Source organism: Hyla sarda, unplaced genomic scaffold (genome assembly GCF_029499605.1).
Source record: "Hyla sarda isolate aHylSar1 unplaced genomic scaffold, aHylSar1.hap1 scaffold_960, whole genome shotgun sequence".
Classification (NCBI taxonomy): Eukaryota; Metazoa; Chordata; class Amphibia; order Anura; family Hylidae; genus Hyla; species Hyla sarda.
Genome location: NW_026610990.1, coordinates 15,583 through 34,155, shown reverse-complemented (window position 1 = coordinate 34,155; position 18,573 = coordinate 15,583). Strand labels below are relative to the sequence as shown.

At 46.3% G+C, this 18,573-nt stretch overlaps 7 non-coding genes and 1 pseudogene across 7 annotated transcripts; all 8 read left to right on the top strand.

Moving 5' to 3' along the window:
• The first annotated feature begins 1,726 nt into the window (after nucleotides 1-1,726).
• LOC130350998 (U2 spliceosomal RNA) lies at nucleotides 1,727-1,917 on the top strand. The gene has a single exon (XR_008887776.1). It is a non-coding gene; the product is annotated as a U2 spliceosomal RNA (small nuclear RNA).
• A 2,084-nt stretch (nucleotides 1,918-4,001) lies between these two features.
• Nucleotides 4,002-4,192, top strand: LOC130350997 (U2 spliceosomal RNA). The gene has a single exon (XR_008887775.1). It is a non-coding gene; the product is annotated as a U2 spliceosomal RNA (small nuclear RNA).
• Nucleotides 4,193-6,288: 2,096 nt separating this feature from the next.
• On the top strand, nucleotides 6,289-6,479 carry LOC130350996 (U2 spliceosomal RNA). Its single transcript, XR_008887774.1, has one exon. It is a non-coding gene; the product is annotated as a U2 spliceosomal RNA (small nuclear RNA).
• Nucleotides 6,480-8,572: 2,093 nt separating this feature from the next.
• LOC130350989 (U2 spliceosomal RNA) lies at nucleotides 8,573-8,763 on the top strand. Its single transcript, XR_008887771.1, has one exon. It is a non-coding gene; the product is annotated as a U2 spliceosomal RNA (small nuclear RNA).
• A 2,091-nt stretch (nucleotides 8,764-10,854) lies between these two features.
• Nucleotides 10,855-11,045, top strand: LOC130351042 (U2 spliceosomal RNA). Its single transcript, XR_008887816.1, has one exon. It is a non-coding gene; the product is annotated as a U2 spliceosomal RNA (small nuclear RNA).
• A 2,096-nt stretch (nucleotides 11,046-13,141) lies between these two features.
• On the top strand, nucleotides 13,142-13,332 carry LOC130351030 (U2 spliceosomal RNA). The gene has a single exon (XR_008887805.1). It is a non-coding gene; the product is annotated as a U2 spliceosomal RNA (small nuclear RNA).
• A 2,098-nt stretch (nucleotides 13,333-15,430) lies between these two features.
• Nucleotides 15,431-15,590, top strand: LOC130350994 (U2 spliceosomal RNA; annotated as a pseudogene).
• A 692-nt stretch (nucleotides 15,591-16,282) lies between these two features.
• LOC130350993 (U2 spliceosomal RNA) lies at nucleotides 16,283-16,475 on the top strand. Its single transcript, XR_008887773.1, has one exon. It is a non-coding gene; the product is annotated as a U2 spliceosomal RNA (small nuclear RNA).
• The last annotated feature ends 2,098 nt before the right edge of the window (nucleotides 16,476-18,573 follow it).

Here is an 18,573-nt window from a genome sequence, read left to right as displayed (position 1 = left end):
TCCCCAATATCGCGCCACACCCCTACCCCTTAATTCCCTGGTTGAACTTGATGGACATATGTCTTTTTTCGACCGTACTAACTATGTAACTATGTAACATAACATGGGGGGGTCTCCTGGCTGTTCACACAGGTGTGTCATTGCTGTACATTGACCATGCATTGCTTCTGTGGTATTGCAAAGGCAAAGACAAATGCTTCCAGCCATCCATTGCACTAATGGATTGGTCATCAGCTGGCTGTCTATGTCCCGCATCAATATAGACCAAAGTACAGAGGGTTAGGCTATGCTATAGTGCACCTACCTGATGCATCAGAAGGTGCGAGGCCCTTGCTAAATTCTGTGCACAGACTTTGAGATCTATGCTTTAGACTGTATCTAAACCTGCTCCAACATGGACTGACATTCTGGCCTACTTTCAGCCGATGCGACTTGTCTGTCGCTGAACAGTCGCTTTTTATGTATTCAGCACCTATGTATAATGTTGTAAAAATGCTCTAGAAGCTAAAGTCGCAGAAATGTCACACATATTTGGCCTGCAACTTTCTGTGCGACAAATTCAGACAGGAAAAATCAGTATAAATCCTTAGAAAATTATCCCCCAGTGTCTCCATCTGCTGGCGGTATTGAATAAGCATTGCTGCACTGATGGGGTATGCATTAGACGAAAAAAAAGAAGAAAAAGAAGAATAATACGCCCAGAAAAGAGGCGAAAAGGAGAAAAACGTAAAAAAACGTGAAAAAAAAGTAAGAGGAAGAGAAGGGAAAAAAAGGTGGAAATGGGTTTAAAAGTGATTTCGGCGGAGAAATATATATATATATATATATATATATATATATATATATATATATACGCGCACACACACACATATATATAAACGTATTCTCCGTTGAGATATTGCAGCCGCTGCTGTGTCCAGGCCCAGGAGCCTTAGCACTGTGCTGTGATGTCACTCAATACCACTGACATCACTAGGTGTAAACAACATCTCTCCTTTGCTGTGTATGTGACTATGGAGCTGTTTGGTGATGTCGTCTATTATGGCCTTCATAGAAGCAACAGGAGATTGTTGCATCCATCTAGAACCCTCAGAACTACAGTGCTATGATGTCACTCACTTCCACAGGCCTTGCAGAGTGTAAACAACAACAACCCAGCTTTGTTGTGTATGTAACCATAGGGATTTGTGATGTCACCTAGAACCTTCACAGCAGCGACAGCTTTATGAGGAGCATCAGCACTGCTCTGCCTGAGCAGAACCATCACCGCCATAGGTTGTCAAATAACCCGGATTTAACCCACACAGGTAAGTCCAATGGGGTGCAGGCATGTCCTCTATGCTTACAGCTTCCCGTGGGTGTTGGTTTGATACCGTTTGGGGACAGCCAAGGAGGCATCTGCAGGCAACAAAGGTAGGTGTGTGCTTGTGTGTGTGTTTCCTATGCAGATCCTAAGCCCAGTGTCACATGCAAGTAGGAGGAGTAAGAAGGGTTCCTGGCAAATCCGGGTTATGGATTGCATTTAAAAAGACCCCGTGGGAGTGCAATGGGCCCCTGTCTTGCTGCTTAGCAATAATGGTATGGGTTTAGGTTCTGCTGTGTGTACTGGTGGTTGACTGCCCCCCAGCCCAGAGTGTGCATGGAAAATTGTCTGGCAGCCTCCCTGACAGCAAGCAGTGATAGTGCCCATGAAGGGGACCTTGTTGGGCCCGCCCCTTTCACGGTTATCGCTTCTCGGCCTTTTGGCTAAGATCAAGTGTAGTATCTGTTCTTATCAGTTTAATATCTGATACGTCCCCTATCTGGGGACCATATATTAAATGGATTTTTGAGAACGGGGGCCGATTTCGAAGCTTGCTTCCGTCGCCCTATGCATTGACCCGATATGGCAGTATCTTCGGGTACAGTGCACCACCCCCTTACAGGGTTAAAAAGAAAGATTCCTACTTTCATTGCTACCTGCTTGCTGGCTAGCCAGCTAGCCAGCCCTGTGGGCCTTGCTGCTGCTGCAGCCAAAAAACAAAAGGTGGTGCTGCTGCTGCTGCTTCTGCTGCTTCTGCTTCTGCTTGTGTCTGGCCGCTGTTGGAGCGTCCAGGCACAGGACTTCTGCTGCTGCTGACTAAATGGCCTCCTTAATTGGATCATTTGAGTAGCCAGCACACCTGTGCAGGTAGGGCATGACATGATAGGCAGCTGCCTTGATAGCGGGTGGGTGCTGAATGTTCCTAATTGACAAAATAAGATTAATGCTTATGAAGAAATATAAAATCTCATCCCTTCCCCAATATCGCGCCACACCCCTACCCCTTAATTCCCTGGTTGAACTTGATGGACATATGTCTTTTTTCGACCGTACTAACTATGTAACTATGTAACATAACATGGGGGGGGGGGGTCTCCTGGCTGTTCACACAGGTGTGTCATTGCTGTACATTGACCATGCATTGCTTCTGTGGTATTGCAAAGGCAAAGACAAATGCTTCCAGCCATCCATTGCACTAATGGATTGGTCATCAGCTGGCTGTCTATGTCCCGCATCAATATAGACCAAAGTACAGAGGGTTAGGCTATGCTATTGTGCACCTACCTGATGCATCAGAAGGTGCGAGGCCCTTGCTAAATTCTGTGCACAGACTTTGAGATCTATGCTTTAGACTGTATCTAAACCTGCTCCAACATGGACTGACATTCTGGCCTACTTTCAGCCGATGCGACTTGTCTGTCGCTGAACAGTCGCTTTTTATGTATTCAGCACCTATGTATAATGTTGTAAAAATGCTCTAGAAGCTAAAGTCGCAGAAATGTCACACATATTTGGCCTGCAACTTTCTGTGCGACAAATTCAGACAGGAAAAATCAGTATAAATCCTTAGAAAATTATCCCCCAGTGTCTCCATCTGCTGGCGGTATTGAATAAGCATTGCTGCACTGATGGGGTATGCATTAGACAAAAAAAAAGAAGAAAAAGAAGAATAATACGCCCAGAAAAGAGGCGAAAAGGAGAAAAACGTAAAAAAACGTGAAAAAAAAGTAAGAGGAAGAGAAGGGAAAAAAAGGTGGAAATGGGTTTAAAAGTGATTTCGGCGGAGAAATATATATATATATATATATATATATATATATATATACGCGCACACACACACATAGATATAAACGTATTCTCCGTTGAGATATTGCAGCCGCTGCTGTGTCCAGGCCCAGGAGCCTTAGCACTGTGCTGTGATGTCACTCAATACCACTGACATCACTAGGTGTAAACAACATCTCTCCTTTGCTGTGTATGTGACTATGGAGCTGTTTGGTGATGTCGTCTATTACGGCCTTCATAGAAGCAACAGGAGATTGTTGCATCCATCTAGAACCCTCAGAACTACAGTGCTATGATGTCACTCACTTCCACAGGCCTTGCAGAGTGTAAACAACAACAACCCAGCTTTGTTGTGTATGTAACCATAGGGATTTGTGATGTCACCTAGAACCTTCACAGCAGCGACAGCTTTATGAGGAGCATCAGCACTGCTCTGCCTGAGCAGAACCATCACCGCCATAGGTTGTCAAATAACCCGGATTTAACCCACACAGGTAAGTCCAATGGGGTGCAGGCATGTCCTCTATGCTTACAGCTTCCCGTGGGTGTTGGTTTGATACCGTTTGGGGACAGCCAAGGAGGCATCTGCAGGCAACAAAGGTAGGTGTGTGCTTGTGTGTGTGTTTCCTATGCAGATCCTAAGCCCAGTGTCACATGCAAGTAGGAGGAGTAAGAAGGGTTCCTGGCAAATCCGGGTTATGGATTGCATTTAAAAAGGCCCCGTGGGAGTGCAATGGGCCCCTGTCTTGCTGCTTAGCAATAATGGTATGGGTTTAGGTTCTGCTGTGTGTACTGGTGGTTGACTGCCCCCCAGCCCAGAGTGTGCATGGAAAATTGTCTGGCAGCCTCCCTGACAGCAAGCAGTGATAGTGCCCATGAAGGGGACCTTGTTGGGCCCGCCCCTTTCACGGTTATCGCTTCTCGGCCTTTTGGCTAAGATCAAGTGTAGTATCTGTTCTTATCAGTTTAATATCTGATACGTCCCCTATCTGGGGACCATATATTAAATGGATTTTTGAGAACGGGGGCCGATTTCGAAGCTTGCTTCCGTCGCCCTATGCATTGACCCGATATGGCAGTATCTTCGGGTACAGTGCACCACCCCCTTACAGGGTTAAAAAGAAAGATTCCTACTTTCATTGCTACCTGCTTGCTGGCTAGCCAGCTAGCCAGCCCTGTGGGCCTTGCTGCTGCTGCAGCAGCCAAAAAACAAAAGGTGCTGCTGCTGCTGCTTCTGCTGCTTCTGCTTGTGTCTGGCCGCTGTTGGAGCGTCCAGGCACAGGACTTCTGCTGCTGCTGACTAAATGGCCTCCTTAATTGGATCATTTGAGTAGCCAGCACACCTGTGCAGGTAGGGCATGACATGATAGGCAGCTGCCTTGATAGCGGGTGGGTGCTGAATGTTCCTAATTGACAAAATAAGATTAATGCTTATGAAGAAATATAAAATCTCATCCCTTCCCCAATATCGCGCCACACCCCTACCCCTTAATTCCCTGGTTGAACTTGATGGACATATGTCTTTTTTCGACCGTACTAACTATGTAACTATGTAACATAACATGGGGGGGGGGGGGGGTCTCCTGGCTGTTCACACAGGTGTGTCATTGCTGTACATTGACCATGCATTGCTTCTGTGGTATTGCAAAGGCAAAGACAAATGCTTCCAGCCATCCATTGCACTAATGGATTGGTCATCAGCTGGCTGTCTATGTCCCGCATCAATATAGACCAAAGTACAGAGGGTTAGGCTATGCTATTGTGCACCTACCTGATGCATCAGAAGGTGCGAGGCCCTTGCTAAATTCTGTGCACAGACTTTGAGATCTATGCTTTAGACTGTATCTAAACCTGCTCCAACATGGACTGACATTCTGGCCTACTTTCAGCCGATGCGACTTGTCTGTCGCTGAACAGTCGCTTTTTATGTATTCAGCACCTATGTATAATGTTGTAAAAATGCTCTAGAAGCTAAAGTCGCAGAAATGTCACACATATTTGGCCTGCAACTTTCTGTGCGACAAATTCAGACAGGAAAAATCAGTATAAATCCTTAGAAAATTATCCCCCAGTGTCTCCATCTGCTGGCGGTATTGAATAAGCATTGCTGCACTGATGGGGTATGCATTAGACAAAAAAAAAAGAAGAAAAAGAAGAATAATACGCCCAGAAAAGAGGCGAAAAGGAGAAAAACGTAAAAAAACGTGAAAAAAAAGTAAGAGGAAGAGAAGGGAAAAAAAGGTGGAAATGGGTTTAAAAGTGATTTCGGCGGAGAAATATATATATATATATATATATATATATATATATATATATATATATATATACGCGCACACACACACATAGATATAAACGTATTCTCCGTTGAGATATTGCAGCCGCTGCTGTGTCCAGGCCCAGGAGCCTTAGCACTGTGCTGTGATGTCACTCAATACCACTGACATCACTAGGTGTAAACAACATCTCTCCTTTGCTGTGTATGTGACTATGGAGCTGTTTGGTGATGTCGTCTATTACGGCCTTCATAGAAGCAACAGGAGATTGTTGCATCCATCTAGAACCCTCAGAACTACAGTGCTATGATGTCACTCACTTCCACAGGCCTTGCAGAGTGTAAACAACAACAACCCAGCTTTGTTGTGTATGTAACCATAGGGATTTGTGATGTCACCTAGAACCTTCACAGCAGCGACAGCTTTATGAGGAGCATCAGCACTGCTCTGCCTGAGCAGAACCATCACCGCCATAGGTTGTCAAATAACCCGGATTTAACCCACACAGGTAAGTCCAATGGGGTGCAGGCATGTCCTCTATGCTTACAGCTTCCCGTGGGTGTTGGTTTGATACCGTTTGGGGACAGCCAAGGAGGCATCTGCAGGCAACAAAGGTAGGTGTGTGCTTGTGTGTGTGTTTCCTATGCAGATCCTAAGCCCAGTGTCACATGCAAGTAGGAGGAGTAAGAAGGGTTCCTGGCAAATCCGGGTTATGGATTGCATTTAAAAAGGCCCCGTGGGAGTGCAATGGGCCCCTGTCTTGCTGCTTAGCAATAATGGTATGGGTTTAGGTTCTGCTGTGTGTACTGGTGGTTGACTGCCCCCCAGCCCAGAGTGTGCATGGAAAATTGTCTGGCAGCCTCCCTGACAGCAAGCAGTGATAGTGCCCATGAAGGGGACCTTGTTGGGCCCGCCCCTTTTACGGTTATCGCTTCTCGGCCTTTTGGCTAAGATCAAGTGTAGTATCTGTTCTTATCAGTTTAATATCTGATACGTCCCCTATCTGGGGACCATATATTAAATGGATTTTTGAGAACGGGGGCCGATTTCGAAGCTTGCTTCCGTCGCCCTATGCATTGACCCGATATGGCAGTATCTTCGGGTACAGTGCACCACCCCCTTACAGGGTTAAAAAGAAAGATTCCTACTTTCATTGCTACCTGCTTGCTGGCTAGCCAGCTAGCCAGCCCTGTGGGCCTTGCTGCTGCTGCAGCCAAAAAACAAAAGGTGGTGCTGCTGCTGCTGCTTCTGTTGCTTCTGCTTCTGCTTGTGTCTGGCCGCTGTTGGAGCGTCCAGGCACAGGACTTCTGCTGCTGCTGACTAAATGGCCTCCTTAATTGGATCATTTGAGTAGCCAGCACACCTGTGCAGGTAGGGCATGACATGATAGGCAGCTGCCTTGATAGCGGGTGGGTGCTGAATGTTCCTAATTGACAAAATAAGATTAATGCTTATGAAGAAATATAAAATCTCATCCCTTCCCCAATATCGCGCCACACCCCTACCCCTTAATTCCCTGGTTGAACTTGATGGACATATGTCTTTTTTCGACCGTACTAACTATGTAACTATGTAACATAACATGGGGGGGGGGGTCTCCTGGCTGTTCACACAGGTGTGTCATTGCTGTACATTGACCATGCATTGCTTCTGTGGTATTGCAAAGGCAAAGACAAATGCTTCCAGCCATCCATTGCACTAATGGATTGGTCATCAGCTGGCTGTCTATGTCCCGCATCAATATAGACCAAAGTACAGAGGGTTAGGCTATGCTATTGTGCACCTACCTGATGCATCAGAAGGTGCGAGGCCCTTGCTAAATTCTGTGCACAGACTTTGAGATCTATGCTTTAGACTGTATCTAAACCTGCTCCAACATGGACTGACATTCTGGCCTACTTTCAGCCGATGCGACTTGTCTGTCGCTGAACAGTCGCTTTTTATGTATTCAGCACCTATGTATAATGTTGTAAAAATGCTCTAGAAGCTAAAGTCGCAGAAATGTCACACATATTTGGCCTGCAACTTTCTGTGCGACAAATTCAGACAGGAAAAATCAGTATAAATCCTTAGAAAATTATCCCCCAGTGTCTCCATCTGCTGGCGGTATTGAATAAGCATTGCTGCACTGATGGGGTATGCATTAGACAAAAAAAAAGAAGAAAAAGAAGAATAATACGCCCAGAAAAGAGGCGAAAAGGAGAAAAACGTAAAAAAACGTGAAAAAAAAGTAAGAGGAAGAGAAGGGAAAAAAAGGTGGAAATGGGTTTAAAAGTGATTTCGGCGGAGAAATATATATATATATATATATATATATATATATATATATATATATATACGCGCACACACACACATAGATATAAACGTATTCTCCGTTGAGATATTGCAGCCGCTGCTGTGTCCAGGCCCAGGAGCCTTAGCACTGTGCTGTGATGTCACTCAATACCACTGACATCACTAGGTGTAAACAACATCTCTCCTTTGCTGTGTATGTGACTATGGAGCTGTTTGGTGATGTCGTCTATTACGGCCTTCATAGAAGCAACAGGAGATTGTTGCATCCATCTAGAACCCTCAGAACTACAGTGCTATGATGTCACTCACTTCCACAGGCCTTGCAGAGTGTAAACAACAACAACCCAGCTTTGTTGTGTATGTAACCATAGGGATTTGTGATGTCACCTAGAACCTTCACAGCAGCGACAGCTTTATGAGGAGCATCAGCACTGCTCTGCCTGAGCAGAACCATCACCGCCATAGGTTGTCAAATAACCCGGATTTAACCCACACAGGTAAGTCCAATGGGGTGCAGGCATGTCCTCTATGCTTACAGCTTCCCGTGGGTGTTGGTTTGATACCGTTTGGGGACAGCCAAGGAGGCATCTGCAGGCAACAAAGGTAGGTGTGTGCTTGTGTGTGTGTTTCCTATGCAGATCCTAAGCCCAGTGTCACATGCAAGTAGGAGGAGTAAGAAGGGTTCCTGGCAAATCCGGGTTATGGATTGCATTTAAAAAGGCCCCGTGGGAGTGCAATGGGCCCCTGTCTTGCTGCTTAGCAATAATGGTATGGGTTTAGGTTCTGCTGTGTGTACTGGTGGTTGACTGCCCCCCAGCCCAGAGTGTGCATGGAAAATTGTCTGGCAGCCTCCCTGACAGCAAGCAGTGATAGTGCCCATGAAGGGGACCTTGTTGGGCCCGCCCCTTTCACGGTTATCGCTTCTCGGCCTTTTGGCTAAGATCAAGTGTAGTATCTGTTCTTATCAGTTTAATATCTGATACGTCCCCTATCTGGGGACCATATATTAAATGGATTTTTGAGAACGGGGGCCGATTTCGAAGCTTGCTTCCGTCGCCCTATGCATTGACCCGATATGGCAGTATCTTCGGGTACAGTGCACCACCCCCTTACAGGGTTAAAAAGAAAGATTCCTACTTTCATTGCTACCTGCTTGCTGGCTAGCCAGCTAGCCAGCCCTGTGGGCCTTGCTGCTGCTGCAGCCAAAAAACAAAAGGTGGTGCTGCTGCTGCTGCTTCTGCTGCTTCTGCTTCTGCTTGTGTCTGGCCGCTGTTGGAGCGTCCAGGCACAGGACTTCTGCTGCTGCTGACTAAATGGCCTCCTTAATTGGATCATTTGAGTAGCCAGCACACCTGTGCAGGTAGGGCATGACATGATAGGCAGCTGCCTTGATAGCGGGTGGGTGCTGAATGTTCCTAATTGACAAAATAAGATTAATGCTTATGAAGAAATATAAAATCTCATCCCTTCCCCAATATCGCGCCACACCCCTACCCCTTAATTCCCTGGTTGAACTTGATGGACATATGTCTTTTTTCGACCGTACTAACTATGTAACTATGTAACATAACATGGGGGGGGGGGGGTCTCCTGGCTGTTCACACAGGTGTGTCATTGCTGTACATTGACCATGCATTGCTTCTGTGGTATTGCAAAGGCAAAGACAAATGCTTCCAGCCATCCATTGCACTAATGGATTGGTCATCAGCTGGCTGTCTATGTCCCGCATCAATATAGACCAAAGTACAGAGGGTTAGGCTATGCTATTGTGCACCTACCTGATGCATCAGAAGGTGCGAGGCCCTTGCTAAATTCTGTGCACAGACTTTGAGATCTATGCTTTAGACTGTATCTAAACCTGCTCCAACATGGACTGACATTCTGGCCTACTTTCAGCCGATGCGACTTGTCTGTCGCTGAACAGTCGCTTTTTATGTATTCAGCACCTATGTATAATGTTGTAAAAATGCTCTAGAAGCTAAAGTCGCAGAAATGTCACACATATTTGGCCTGCAACTTTCTGTGCGACAAATTCAGACAGGAAAAATCAGTATAAATCCTTAGAAAATTATCCCCCAGTGTCTCCATCTGCTGGCGGTATTGAATAAGCATTGCTGCACTGATGGGGTATGCATTAGACAAAAAAAAAGAAGAAAAAGAAGAATAATACGCCCAGAAAAGAGGCGAAAAGGAGAAAAACGTAAAAAAACGTGAAAAAAAAGTAAGAGGAAGAGAAGGGAAAAAAAGGTGGAAATGGGTTTAAAAGTGATTTCGGCGGAGAAATATATATATATATATATATATATATATATATATATATATATACGCGCACACACACACATAGATATAAACGTATTCTCCGTTGAGATATTGCAGCCGCTGCTGTGTCCAGGCCCAGGAGCCTTAGCACTGTGCTGTGATGTCACTCAATACCACTGACATCACTAGGTGTAAACAACATCTCTCCTTTGCTGTGTATGTGACTATGGAGCTGTTTGGTGATGTCGTCTATTACGGCCTTCATAGAAGCAACAGGAGATTGTTGCATCCATCTAGAACCCTCAGAACTACAGTGCTATGATGTCACTCACTTCCACAGGCCTTGCAGAGTGTAAACAACAACAACCCAGCTTTGTTGTGTATGTAACCATAGGGATTTGTGATGTCACCTAGAACCTTCACAGCAGCGACAGCTTTATGAGGAGCATCAGCACTGCTCTGCCTGAGCAGAACCATCACCGCCATAGGTTGTCAAATAACCCGGATTTAACCCACACAGGTAAGTCCAATGGGGTGCAGGCATGTCCTCCATGCTTACAGCTTCCCGTGGGTGTTGGTTTGATACCGTTTGGGGACAGCCAAGGAGGCATCTGCAGGCAACAAAGGTAGGTGTGTGCTTGTGTGTGTGTTTCCTATGCAGATCCTAAGCCCAGTGTCACATGCAAGTAGGAGGAGTAAGAAGGGTTCCTGGCAAATCCGGGTTATGGATTGCATTTAAAAAGGCCCCGTGGGAGTGCAATGGGCCCCTGTCTTGCTGCTTAGCAATAATGGTATGGGTTTAGGTTCTGCTGTGTGTACTGGTGGTTGACTGCCCCCCAGCCCAGAGTGTGCATGGAAAATTGTCTGGCAGCCTCCCTGACAGCAAGCAGTGATAGTGCCCATGAAGGGGACCTTGTTGGGCCCGCCCCTTTCACGGTTATCGCTTCTCGGCCTTTTGGCTAAGATCAAGTGTAGTATCTGTTCTTATCAGTTTAATATCTGATACGTCCCCTATCTGGGGACCATATATTAAATGGATTTTTGAGAACGGGGGCCGATTTCGAAGCTTGCTTCCGTCGCCCTATGCATTGACCCGATATGGCAGTATCTTCGGGTACAGTGCACCACCCCCTTACAGGGTTAAAAAGAAAGATTCCTACTTTCATTGCTACCTGCTTGCTGGCTAGCCAGCTAGCCAGCCCTGTGGGCCTTGCTGCTGCTGCAGCCAAAAAACAAAAGGTGGTGCTGCTGCTGCTGCTTCTGCTGCTTCTGCTTCTGCTTGTGTCTGGCCGCTGTTGGAGCGTCCAGGCACAGGACTTCTGCTGCTGCTGACTAAATGGCCTCCTTAATTGGATCATTTGAGTAGCCAGCACACCTGTGCAGGTAGGGCATGACATGATAGGCAGCTGCCTTGATAGCGGGTGGGTGCTGAATGTTCCTAATTGACAAAATAAGATTAATGCTTATGAAGAAATATAAAATCTCATCCCTTCCCCAATATCGCGCCACACCCCTACCCCTTAATTCCCTGGTTGAACTTGATGGACATATGTCTTTTTTCGACCGTACTAACTATGTAACTATGTAACATAACATGGGGGGGGGGGGGGGTCTCCTGGCTGTTCACACAGGTGTGTCATTGCTGTACATTGACCATGCATTGCTTCTGTGGTATTGCAAAGGCAAAGACAAATGCTTCCAGCCATCCATTGCACTAATGGATTGGTCATCAGCTGGCTGTCTATGTCCCGCATCAATATAGACCAAAGTACAGAGGGTTAGGCTATGCTATTGTGCACCTACCTGATGCATCAGAAGGTGCGAGGCCCTTGCTAAATTCTGTGCACAGACTTTGAGATCTATGCTTTAGACTGTATCTAAACCTGCTCCAACATGGACTGACATTCTGGCCTACTTTCAGCCGATGCGACTTGTCTGTCGCTGAACAGTCGCTTTTTATGTATTCAGCACCTATGTATAATGTTGTAAAAATGCTCTAGAAGCTAAAGTCGCAGAAATGTCACACATATTTGGCCTGCAACTTTCTGTGCGACAAATTCAGACAGGAAAAATCAGTATAAATCCTTAGAAAATTATCCCCCAGTGTCTCCATCTGCTGGCGGTATTGAATAAGCATTGCTGCACTGATGGGGTATGCATTAGACAAAAAAAAAAGAAGAAAAAGAAGAATAATACGCCCAGAAAAGAGGCGAAAAGGAGAAAAACGTAAAAAAACGTGAAAAAAAAGTAAGAGGAAGAGAAGGGAAAAAAAGGTGGAAATGGGTTTAAAAGTGATTTCGGCGGAGAAATATATATATATATATATATATATATATATATATATATATATATACGCGCACACACACACATAGATATAAACGTATTCTCCGTTGAGATATTGCAGCCGCTGCTGTGTCCAGGCCCAGGAGCCTTAGCACTGTGCTGTGATGTCACTCAATACCACTGACATCACTAGGTGTAAACAACATCTCTCCTTTGCTGTGTATGTGACTATGGAGCTGTTTGGTGATGTCGTCTATTACGGCCTTCATAGAAGCAACAGGAGATTGTTGCATCCATCTAGAACCCTCAGAACTACAGTGCTATGATGTCACTCACTTCCACAGGCCTTGCAGAGTGTAAACAACAACAACCCAGCTTTGTTGTGTATGTAACCATAGGGATTTGTGATGTCACCTAGAACCTTCACAGCAGCGACAGCTTTATGAGGAGCATCAGCACTGCTCTGCCTGAGCAGAACCATCACCGCCATAGGTTGTCAAATAACCCGGATTTAACCCACACAGGTAAGTCCAATGGGGTGCAGGCATGTCCTCTATGCTTACAGCTTCCCGTGGGTGTTGGTTTGATACCGTTTGGGGACAGCCAAGGAGGCATCTGCAGGCAACAAAGGTAGGTGTGTGCTTGTGTGTGTGTTTCCTATGCAGATCCTAAGCCCAGTGTCACATGCAAGTAGGAGGAGTAAGAAGGGTTCCTGGCAAATCCGGGTTATGGATTGCATTTAAAAAGGCCCCGTGGGAGTGCAATGGGCCCCTGTCTTGCTGCTTAGCAATAATGGTATGGGTTTAGGTTCTGCTGTGTGTACTGGTGGTTGACTGCCCCCCAGCCCAGAGTGTGCATGGAAAATTGTCTGGCAGCCTCCCTGACAGCAAGCAGTGATAGTGCCCATGAAGGGGACCTTGTTGGGCCCGCCCCTTTCACGGTTATCGCTTCTCGGCCTTTTGGCTAAGATCAAGTGTAGTATCTGTTCTTATCAGTTTAATATCTGATACGTCCCCTATCTGGGGACCATATATTAAATGGATTTTTGAGAACGGGGGCCGATTTCGAAGCTTGCTTCCGTCGCCCTATGCATTGACCCGATATGGCAGTATCTTCGGGTACAGTGCACCACCCCCTTACAGGGTTAAAAAGAAAGATTCCTACTTTCATTGCTACCTGCTTGCTGGCTAGCCAGCTAGCCAGCCCTGTGGGCCTTGCTGCTGCTGCAGCCAAAAAACAAAAGGTGGTGCTGCTGCTGCTGCTTCTGCTGCTTCTGCTTCTGCTTGTGTCTGGCCGCTGTTGGAGCGTCCAGGCACAGGACTTCTGCTGCTGCTGACTAAATGGCCTCCTTAATTGGATCATTTGAGTAGCCAGCACACCTGTGCAGGTAGGGCATGACATGATAGGCAGCTGCCTTGATAGCGGGTGGGTGCTGAATGTTCCTAATTGACAAAATAAGATTAATGCTTATGAAGAAATATAAAATCTCATCCCTTCCCCAATATCGCGCCACACCCCTACCCCTTAATTCCCTGGTTGAACTTGATGGACATATGTCTTTTTTCGACCGTACTAACTATGTAACTATGTAACATAACATGGGGGGGGGGGGGGGGGGTCTCCTGGCTGTTCACACAGGTGTGTCATTGCTGTACATTGACCATGCATTGCTTCTGTGGTATTGCAAAGGCAAAGACAAATGCTTCCAGCCATCCATTGCACTAATGGATTGGTCATCAGCTGGCTGTCTATGTCCCGCATCAATATAGACCAAAGTACAGAGGGTTAGGCTATGCTATTGTGCACCTACCTGATGCATCAGAAGGTGCGAGGCCCTTGCTAAATTCTGTGCACAGACTTTGAGATCTATGCTTTAGACTGTATCTAAACCTGCTCCAACATGGACTGACATTCTGGCCTACTTTCAGCCGATGCGACTTGTCTGTCGCTGAACAGTCGCTTTTTATGTATTCAGCACCTATGTATAATGTTGTAAAAATGCTCTAGAAGCTAAAGTCGCAGAAATGTCACACATATTTGGCCTGCAACTTTCTGTGCGACAAATTCAGACAGGAAAAATCAGTATAAATCCTTAGAAAATTATCCCCCAGTGTCTCCATCTGCTGGCGGTATTGAATAAGCATTGCTGCACTGATGGGGTATGCATTAGACAAAAAAAAAGAAGAAAAAGAAGAATAATACGCCCAGAAAAGAGGCGAAAAGGAGAAAAACGTAAAAAAACGTGAAAAAAAAGTAAGAGGAAGAGAAGGGAAAAAAAGGTGGAAATGGGTTTAAAAGTGATTTCGGCGGAGAAATATATATATATATATATATATATATATATATATATATATATATACGCGCACACACACACATAGATATAAACGTATTCTCCGTTGAGATATTGCAGCCGCTGCTGTGTCCAGGCCCAGGAGCCTTAGCACTGTGCTGTGATGTCACTCAATACCACTGACATCACTAGGTGTAAACAACATCTCTCCTTTGCTGTGTATGTGACTATGGAGCTGTTTGGTGATGTCGTCTATTACGGCCTTCATAGAAGCAACAGGAGATTGTTGCATCCATCTAGAACCCTCAGAACTACAGTGCTATGATGTCACTCACTTCCACAGGCCTTGCAGAGTGTAAACAACAACAACCCAGCTTTGTTGTGTATGTAACCATAGGGATTTGTGATGTCACCTAGAACCTTCACAGCAGCGACAGCTTTATGAGGAGCATCAGCACTGCTCTGCCTGAGCAGAACCATCACCGCCATAGGTTGTCAAATAACCCGGATTTAACCCACACAGGTAAGTCCAATGGGGTGCAGGCATGTCCTCTATGCTTACAGCTTCCCGTGGGTGTTGGTTTGATACCGTTTGGGGACAGCCAAGGAGGCATCTGCAGGCAACAAAGGTAGGTGTGTGCTTGTGTGTGTGTTTCCTATGCAGATCCTAAGCCCAGTGTCACATGCAAGTAGGAGGAGTAAGAAGGGTTCCTGGCAAATCCGGGTTATGGATTGCATTTAAAAAGGCCCCGTGGGAGTGCAATGGGCCCCTGTCTTGCTGCTTAGCAATAATGGTATGGGTTTAGGTTCTGCTGTGTGTACTGGTGGTTGACTGCCCCCCAGCCCAGAGTGTGCATGGAAAATTGTCTGGCAGCCTCCCTGACAGCAAGCAGTGATAGTGCCCATGAAGGGGACCTTGTTGGGCCCGCCCCTTTCACGGTTATCGCTTCTCGGCCTTTTGGCTAAGATCAAGTGTAGTATCTGTTCTTATCAGTTTTCATGCTGGTGGGGATGGGTGCTGCATGGAGGATGCAGGTGTACCAGGGCTTTCCGGGGCTGGTTCTGAGGAATCAGCTCGACGGCTGCCCCGATGTGACCTGTTCCCTCCGGGTCTCGCCATGAGGCTGAGAGGGTCTAGAGCCGAGGTACTTTTGTGCCTCGGGGAGTGGTGACCCCGAGGTGCCGAAACTCACTGGGAGAATAGGCTCACTGAGTTGAAGCACGGGCACCATAATCTCTTCACCTTGTGGCACTCACCTCTTGATTCCCGGCCTTCTGGCTAGGATCAGAGAAATTTTTATAGATCCGGCCGGATGTCCGGGCAGTATATCTGCACACATTCACTTATTTATTTATTTTTTGTCTCACTGTGTCACTTTTTGCGTGTTGTGTGTTCACAGGATTTGTCAGGATGCGGTAGCCCTTCTGGGTGTCCCTCCTGGCGGTCTAGGGGAGGTGTGTGTGGCCATTAGGTTCCGCACCTCCCTGCAAACACCCCGGGTACTCCTGCTTTGCAGGGTACCTACCGTAATCGGCTCTGCGGGCAGATACCTTGGCTAACGCCAAGGGGGATGCCGGGAGCATTTGTGGTCTCCTAGTAGCTTCGGCGAAAAGGGACATCGAACCTGGAACCTCGCAGGTACCTTTTGGTCCGGAGGCGAAGGGTAAGGTTTGTTGGGGGGCCTCTCTCCTATCGGAGAAGGGCTTGCGATAGACCGCATCCTTTGTGCACGTTTTTTTAGTGTAACACGTTTGCACTTTTTCTTGCACTTTGGGTGAATCGAAAGCACGTTCCTCGGCTTTAGATAAAAAAAAAAAAAAAAAAAAAAAAAAATCTGTTCTTATCAGTTTAATATCTGATACGTCCCCTATCTGGGGACCATATATTAAATGGATTTTTGAGAACGGGGGCCGATTTCGAAGCTTGCTTCCGTCGCCCTATGCATTGACCCGATATGGCAGTATCTTCGGGTACAGTGCACCACCCCCTTACAGGGTTAAAAAGAAAGATTCCTACTTTCATTGCTACCTGCTTGCTGGCTAGCCAGCTAGCCAGCCCTGTGGGCCTTGCTGCTGCTGCAGCCAAAAAACAAAAGGTGGTGCTGCTGCTGCTGCTTCTGCTGCTTCTGCTTCTGCTTGTGTCTGGCCGCTGTTGGAGCGTCCAGGCACAGGACTTCTGCTGCTGCTGACTAAATGGCCTCCTTAATTGGATCATTTGAGTAGCCAGCATACCTGTGCAGGTAGGGCATGACATGATAGGCAGCTGCCTTGATAGCGGGTGGGTGCTGAATGTTCCTAATTGACAAAATAAGATTAATGCTTATGAAGAAATATAAAATCTCATCCCTTCCCCAATATCGCGCCACACCCCTACCCCTTAATTCCCTGGTTGAACTTGATGGACATATGTCTTTTTTCGACCGTACTAACTATGTAACTATGTAACATAACATGGGGGGGGGGGGGGGGTCTCCTGGCTGTTCACACAGGTGTGTCATTGCTGTACATTGACCATGCATTGCTTCTGTGGTATTGCAAAGGCAAAGACAAATGCTTCCAGCCATCCATTGCACTAATGGATTGGTCATCAGCTGGCTGTCTATGTCCCGCATCAATATAGACCAAAGTACAGAGGGTTAGGCTATGCTATTGTGCACCTACCTGATGCATCAGAAGGTGCGAGGCCCTTGCTAAATTCTGTGCACAGACTTTGAGATCTATGCTTTAGACTGTATCTAAACCTGCTCCAACATGGACTGACATTCTGGCCTACTTTCAGCCGATGCGACTTGTCTGTCGCTGAACAGTCGCTTTTTATGTATTCAGCACCTATGTATAATGTTGTAAAAATGCTCTAGAAGCTAAAGTCGCAGAAATGTCACACATATTTGGCCTGCAACTTTCTGTGCGACAAATTCAGACAGGAAAAATCAGTATAAATCCTTAGAAAATTATCCCCCAGTGTCTCCATCTGCTGGCGGTATTGAATAAGCATTGCTGCACTGATGGGGTATGCATTAGACAAAAAAAAAGAAGAAAAAGAAGAATAATACGCCCAGAAAAGAGGCGAAAAGGAGAAAAACGTAAAAAAACGTGAAAAAAAAGTAAGAGGAAGAGAAGGGAAAAAAAGGTGGAAATGGGTTTAAAAGTGATTTCGGCGGAGAAATATATATATATATATATATATATATATATATATATATATATATATACGCGCACACACACACATAGATATAAACGTATTCTCCGTTGAGATATTGCAGCCGCTGCTGTGTCCAGGCCCAGGAGCCTTAGCACTGTGCTGTGATGTCACTCAATACCACTGACATCACTAGGTGTAAACAACATCTCTCCTTTGCTGTGTATGTGACTATGGAGCTGTTTGGTGATGTCGTCTATTACGGCCTTCATAGAAGCAACAGGAGATTGTTGCATCCATCTAGAACCCTCAGAACTACAGTGCTATGATGTCACTCACTTCCACAGGCCTTGCAGAGTGTAAACAACAACAACCCAGCTTTGTTGTGTATGTAACCATAGGGATTTGTGATGTCACCTAGAACCTTCACAGCAGCGACAGCTTTATGAGGAGCATCAGCACTGCTCTGCCTGAGCAGAACCATCACCGCCATAGGTTGTCAAATAACCCGGATTTAACCCACACAGGTAAGTCCAATGGGGTGCAGGCATGTCCTCTATGCTTACAGCTTCCCGTGGGTGTTGGTTTGATACCGTTTGGGGACAGCCAAGGAGGCATCTGCAGGCAACAAAGGTAGGTGTGTGCTTGTGTGTGTGTTTCCTATGCAGATCCTAAGCCCAGTGTCACATGCAAGTAGGAGGAGTAAGAAGGGTTCCTGGCAAATCCGGGTTATGGATTGCATTTAAAAAGGCCCCGTGGGAGTGCAATGGGCCCCTGTCTTGCTGCTTAGCAATAATGGTATGGGTTTAGGTTCTGCTGTGTGTACTGGTGGTTGACTGCCCCCCAGCCCAGAGTGTGCATGGAAAATTGTCTGGCAGCCTCCCTGACAGCAAGCAGTGATAGTGCCCATGAAGGGGACCTTGTTGGGCCCGCCCCTTTCACGGTT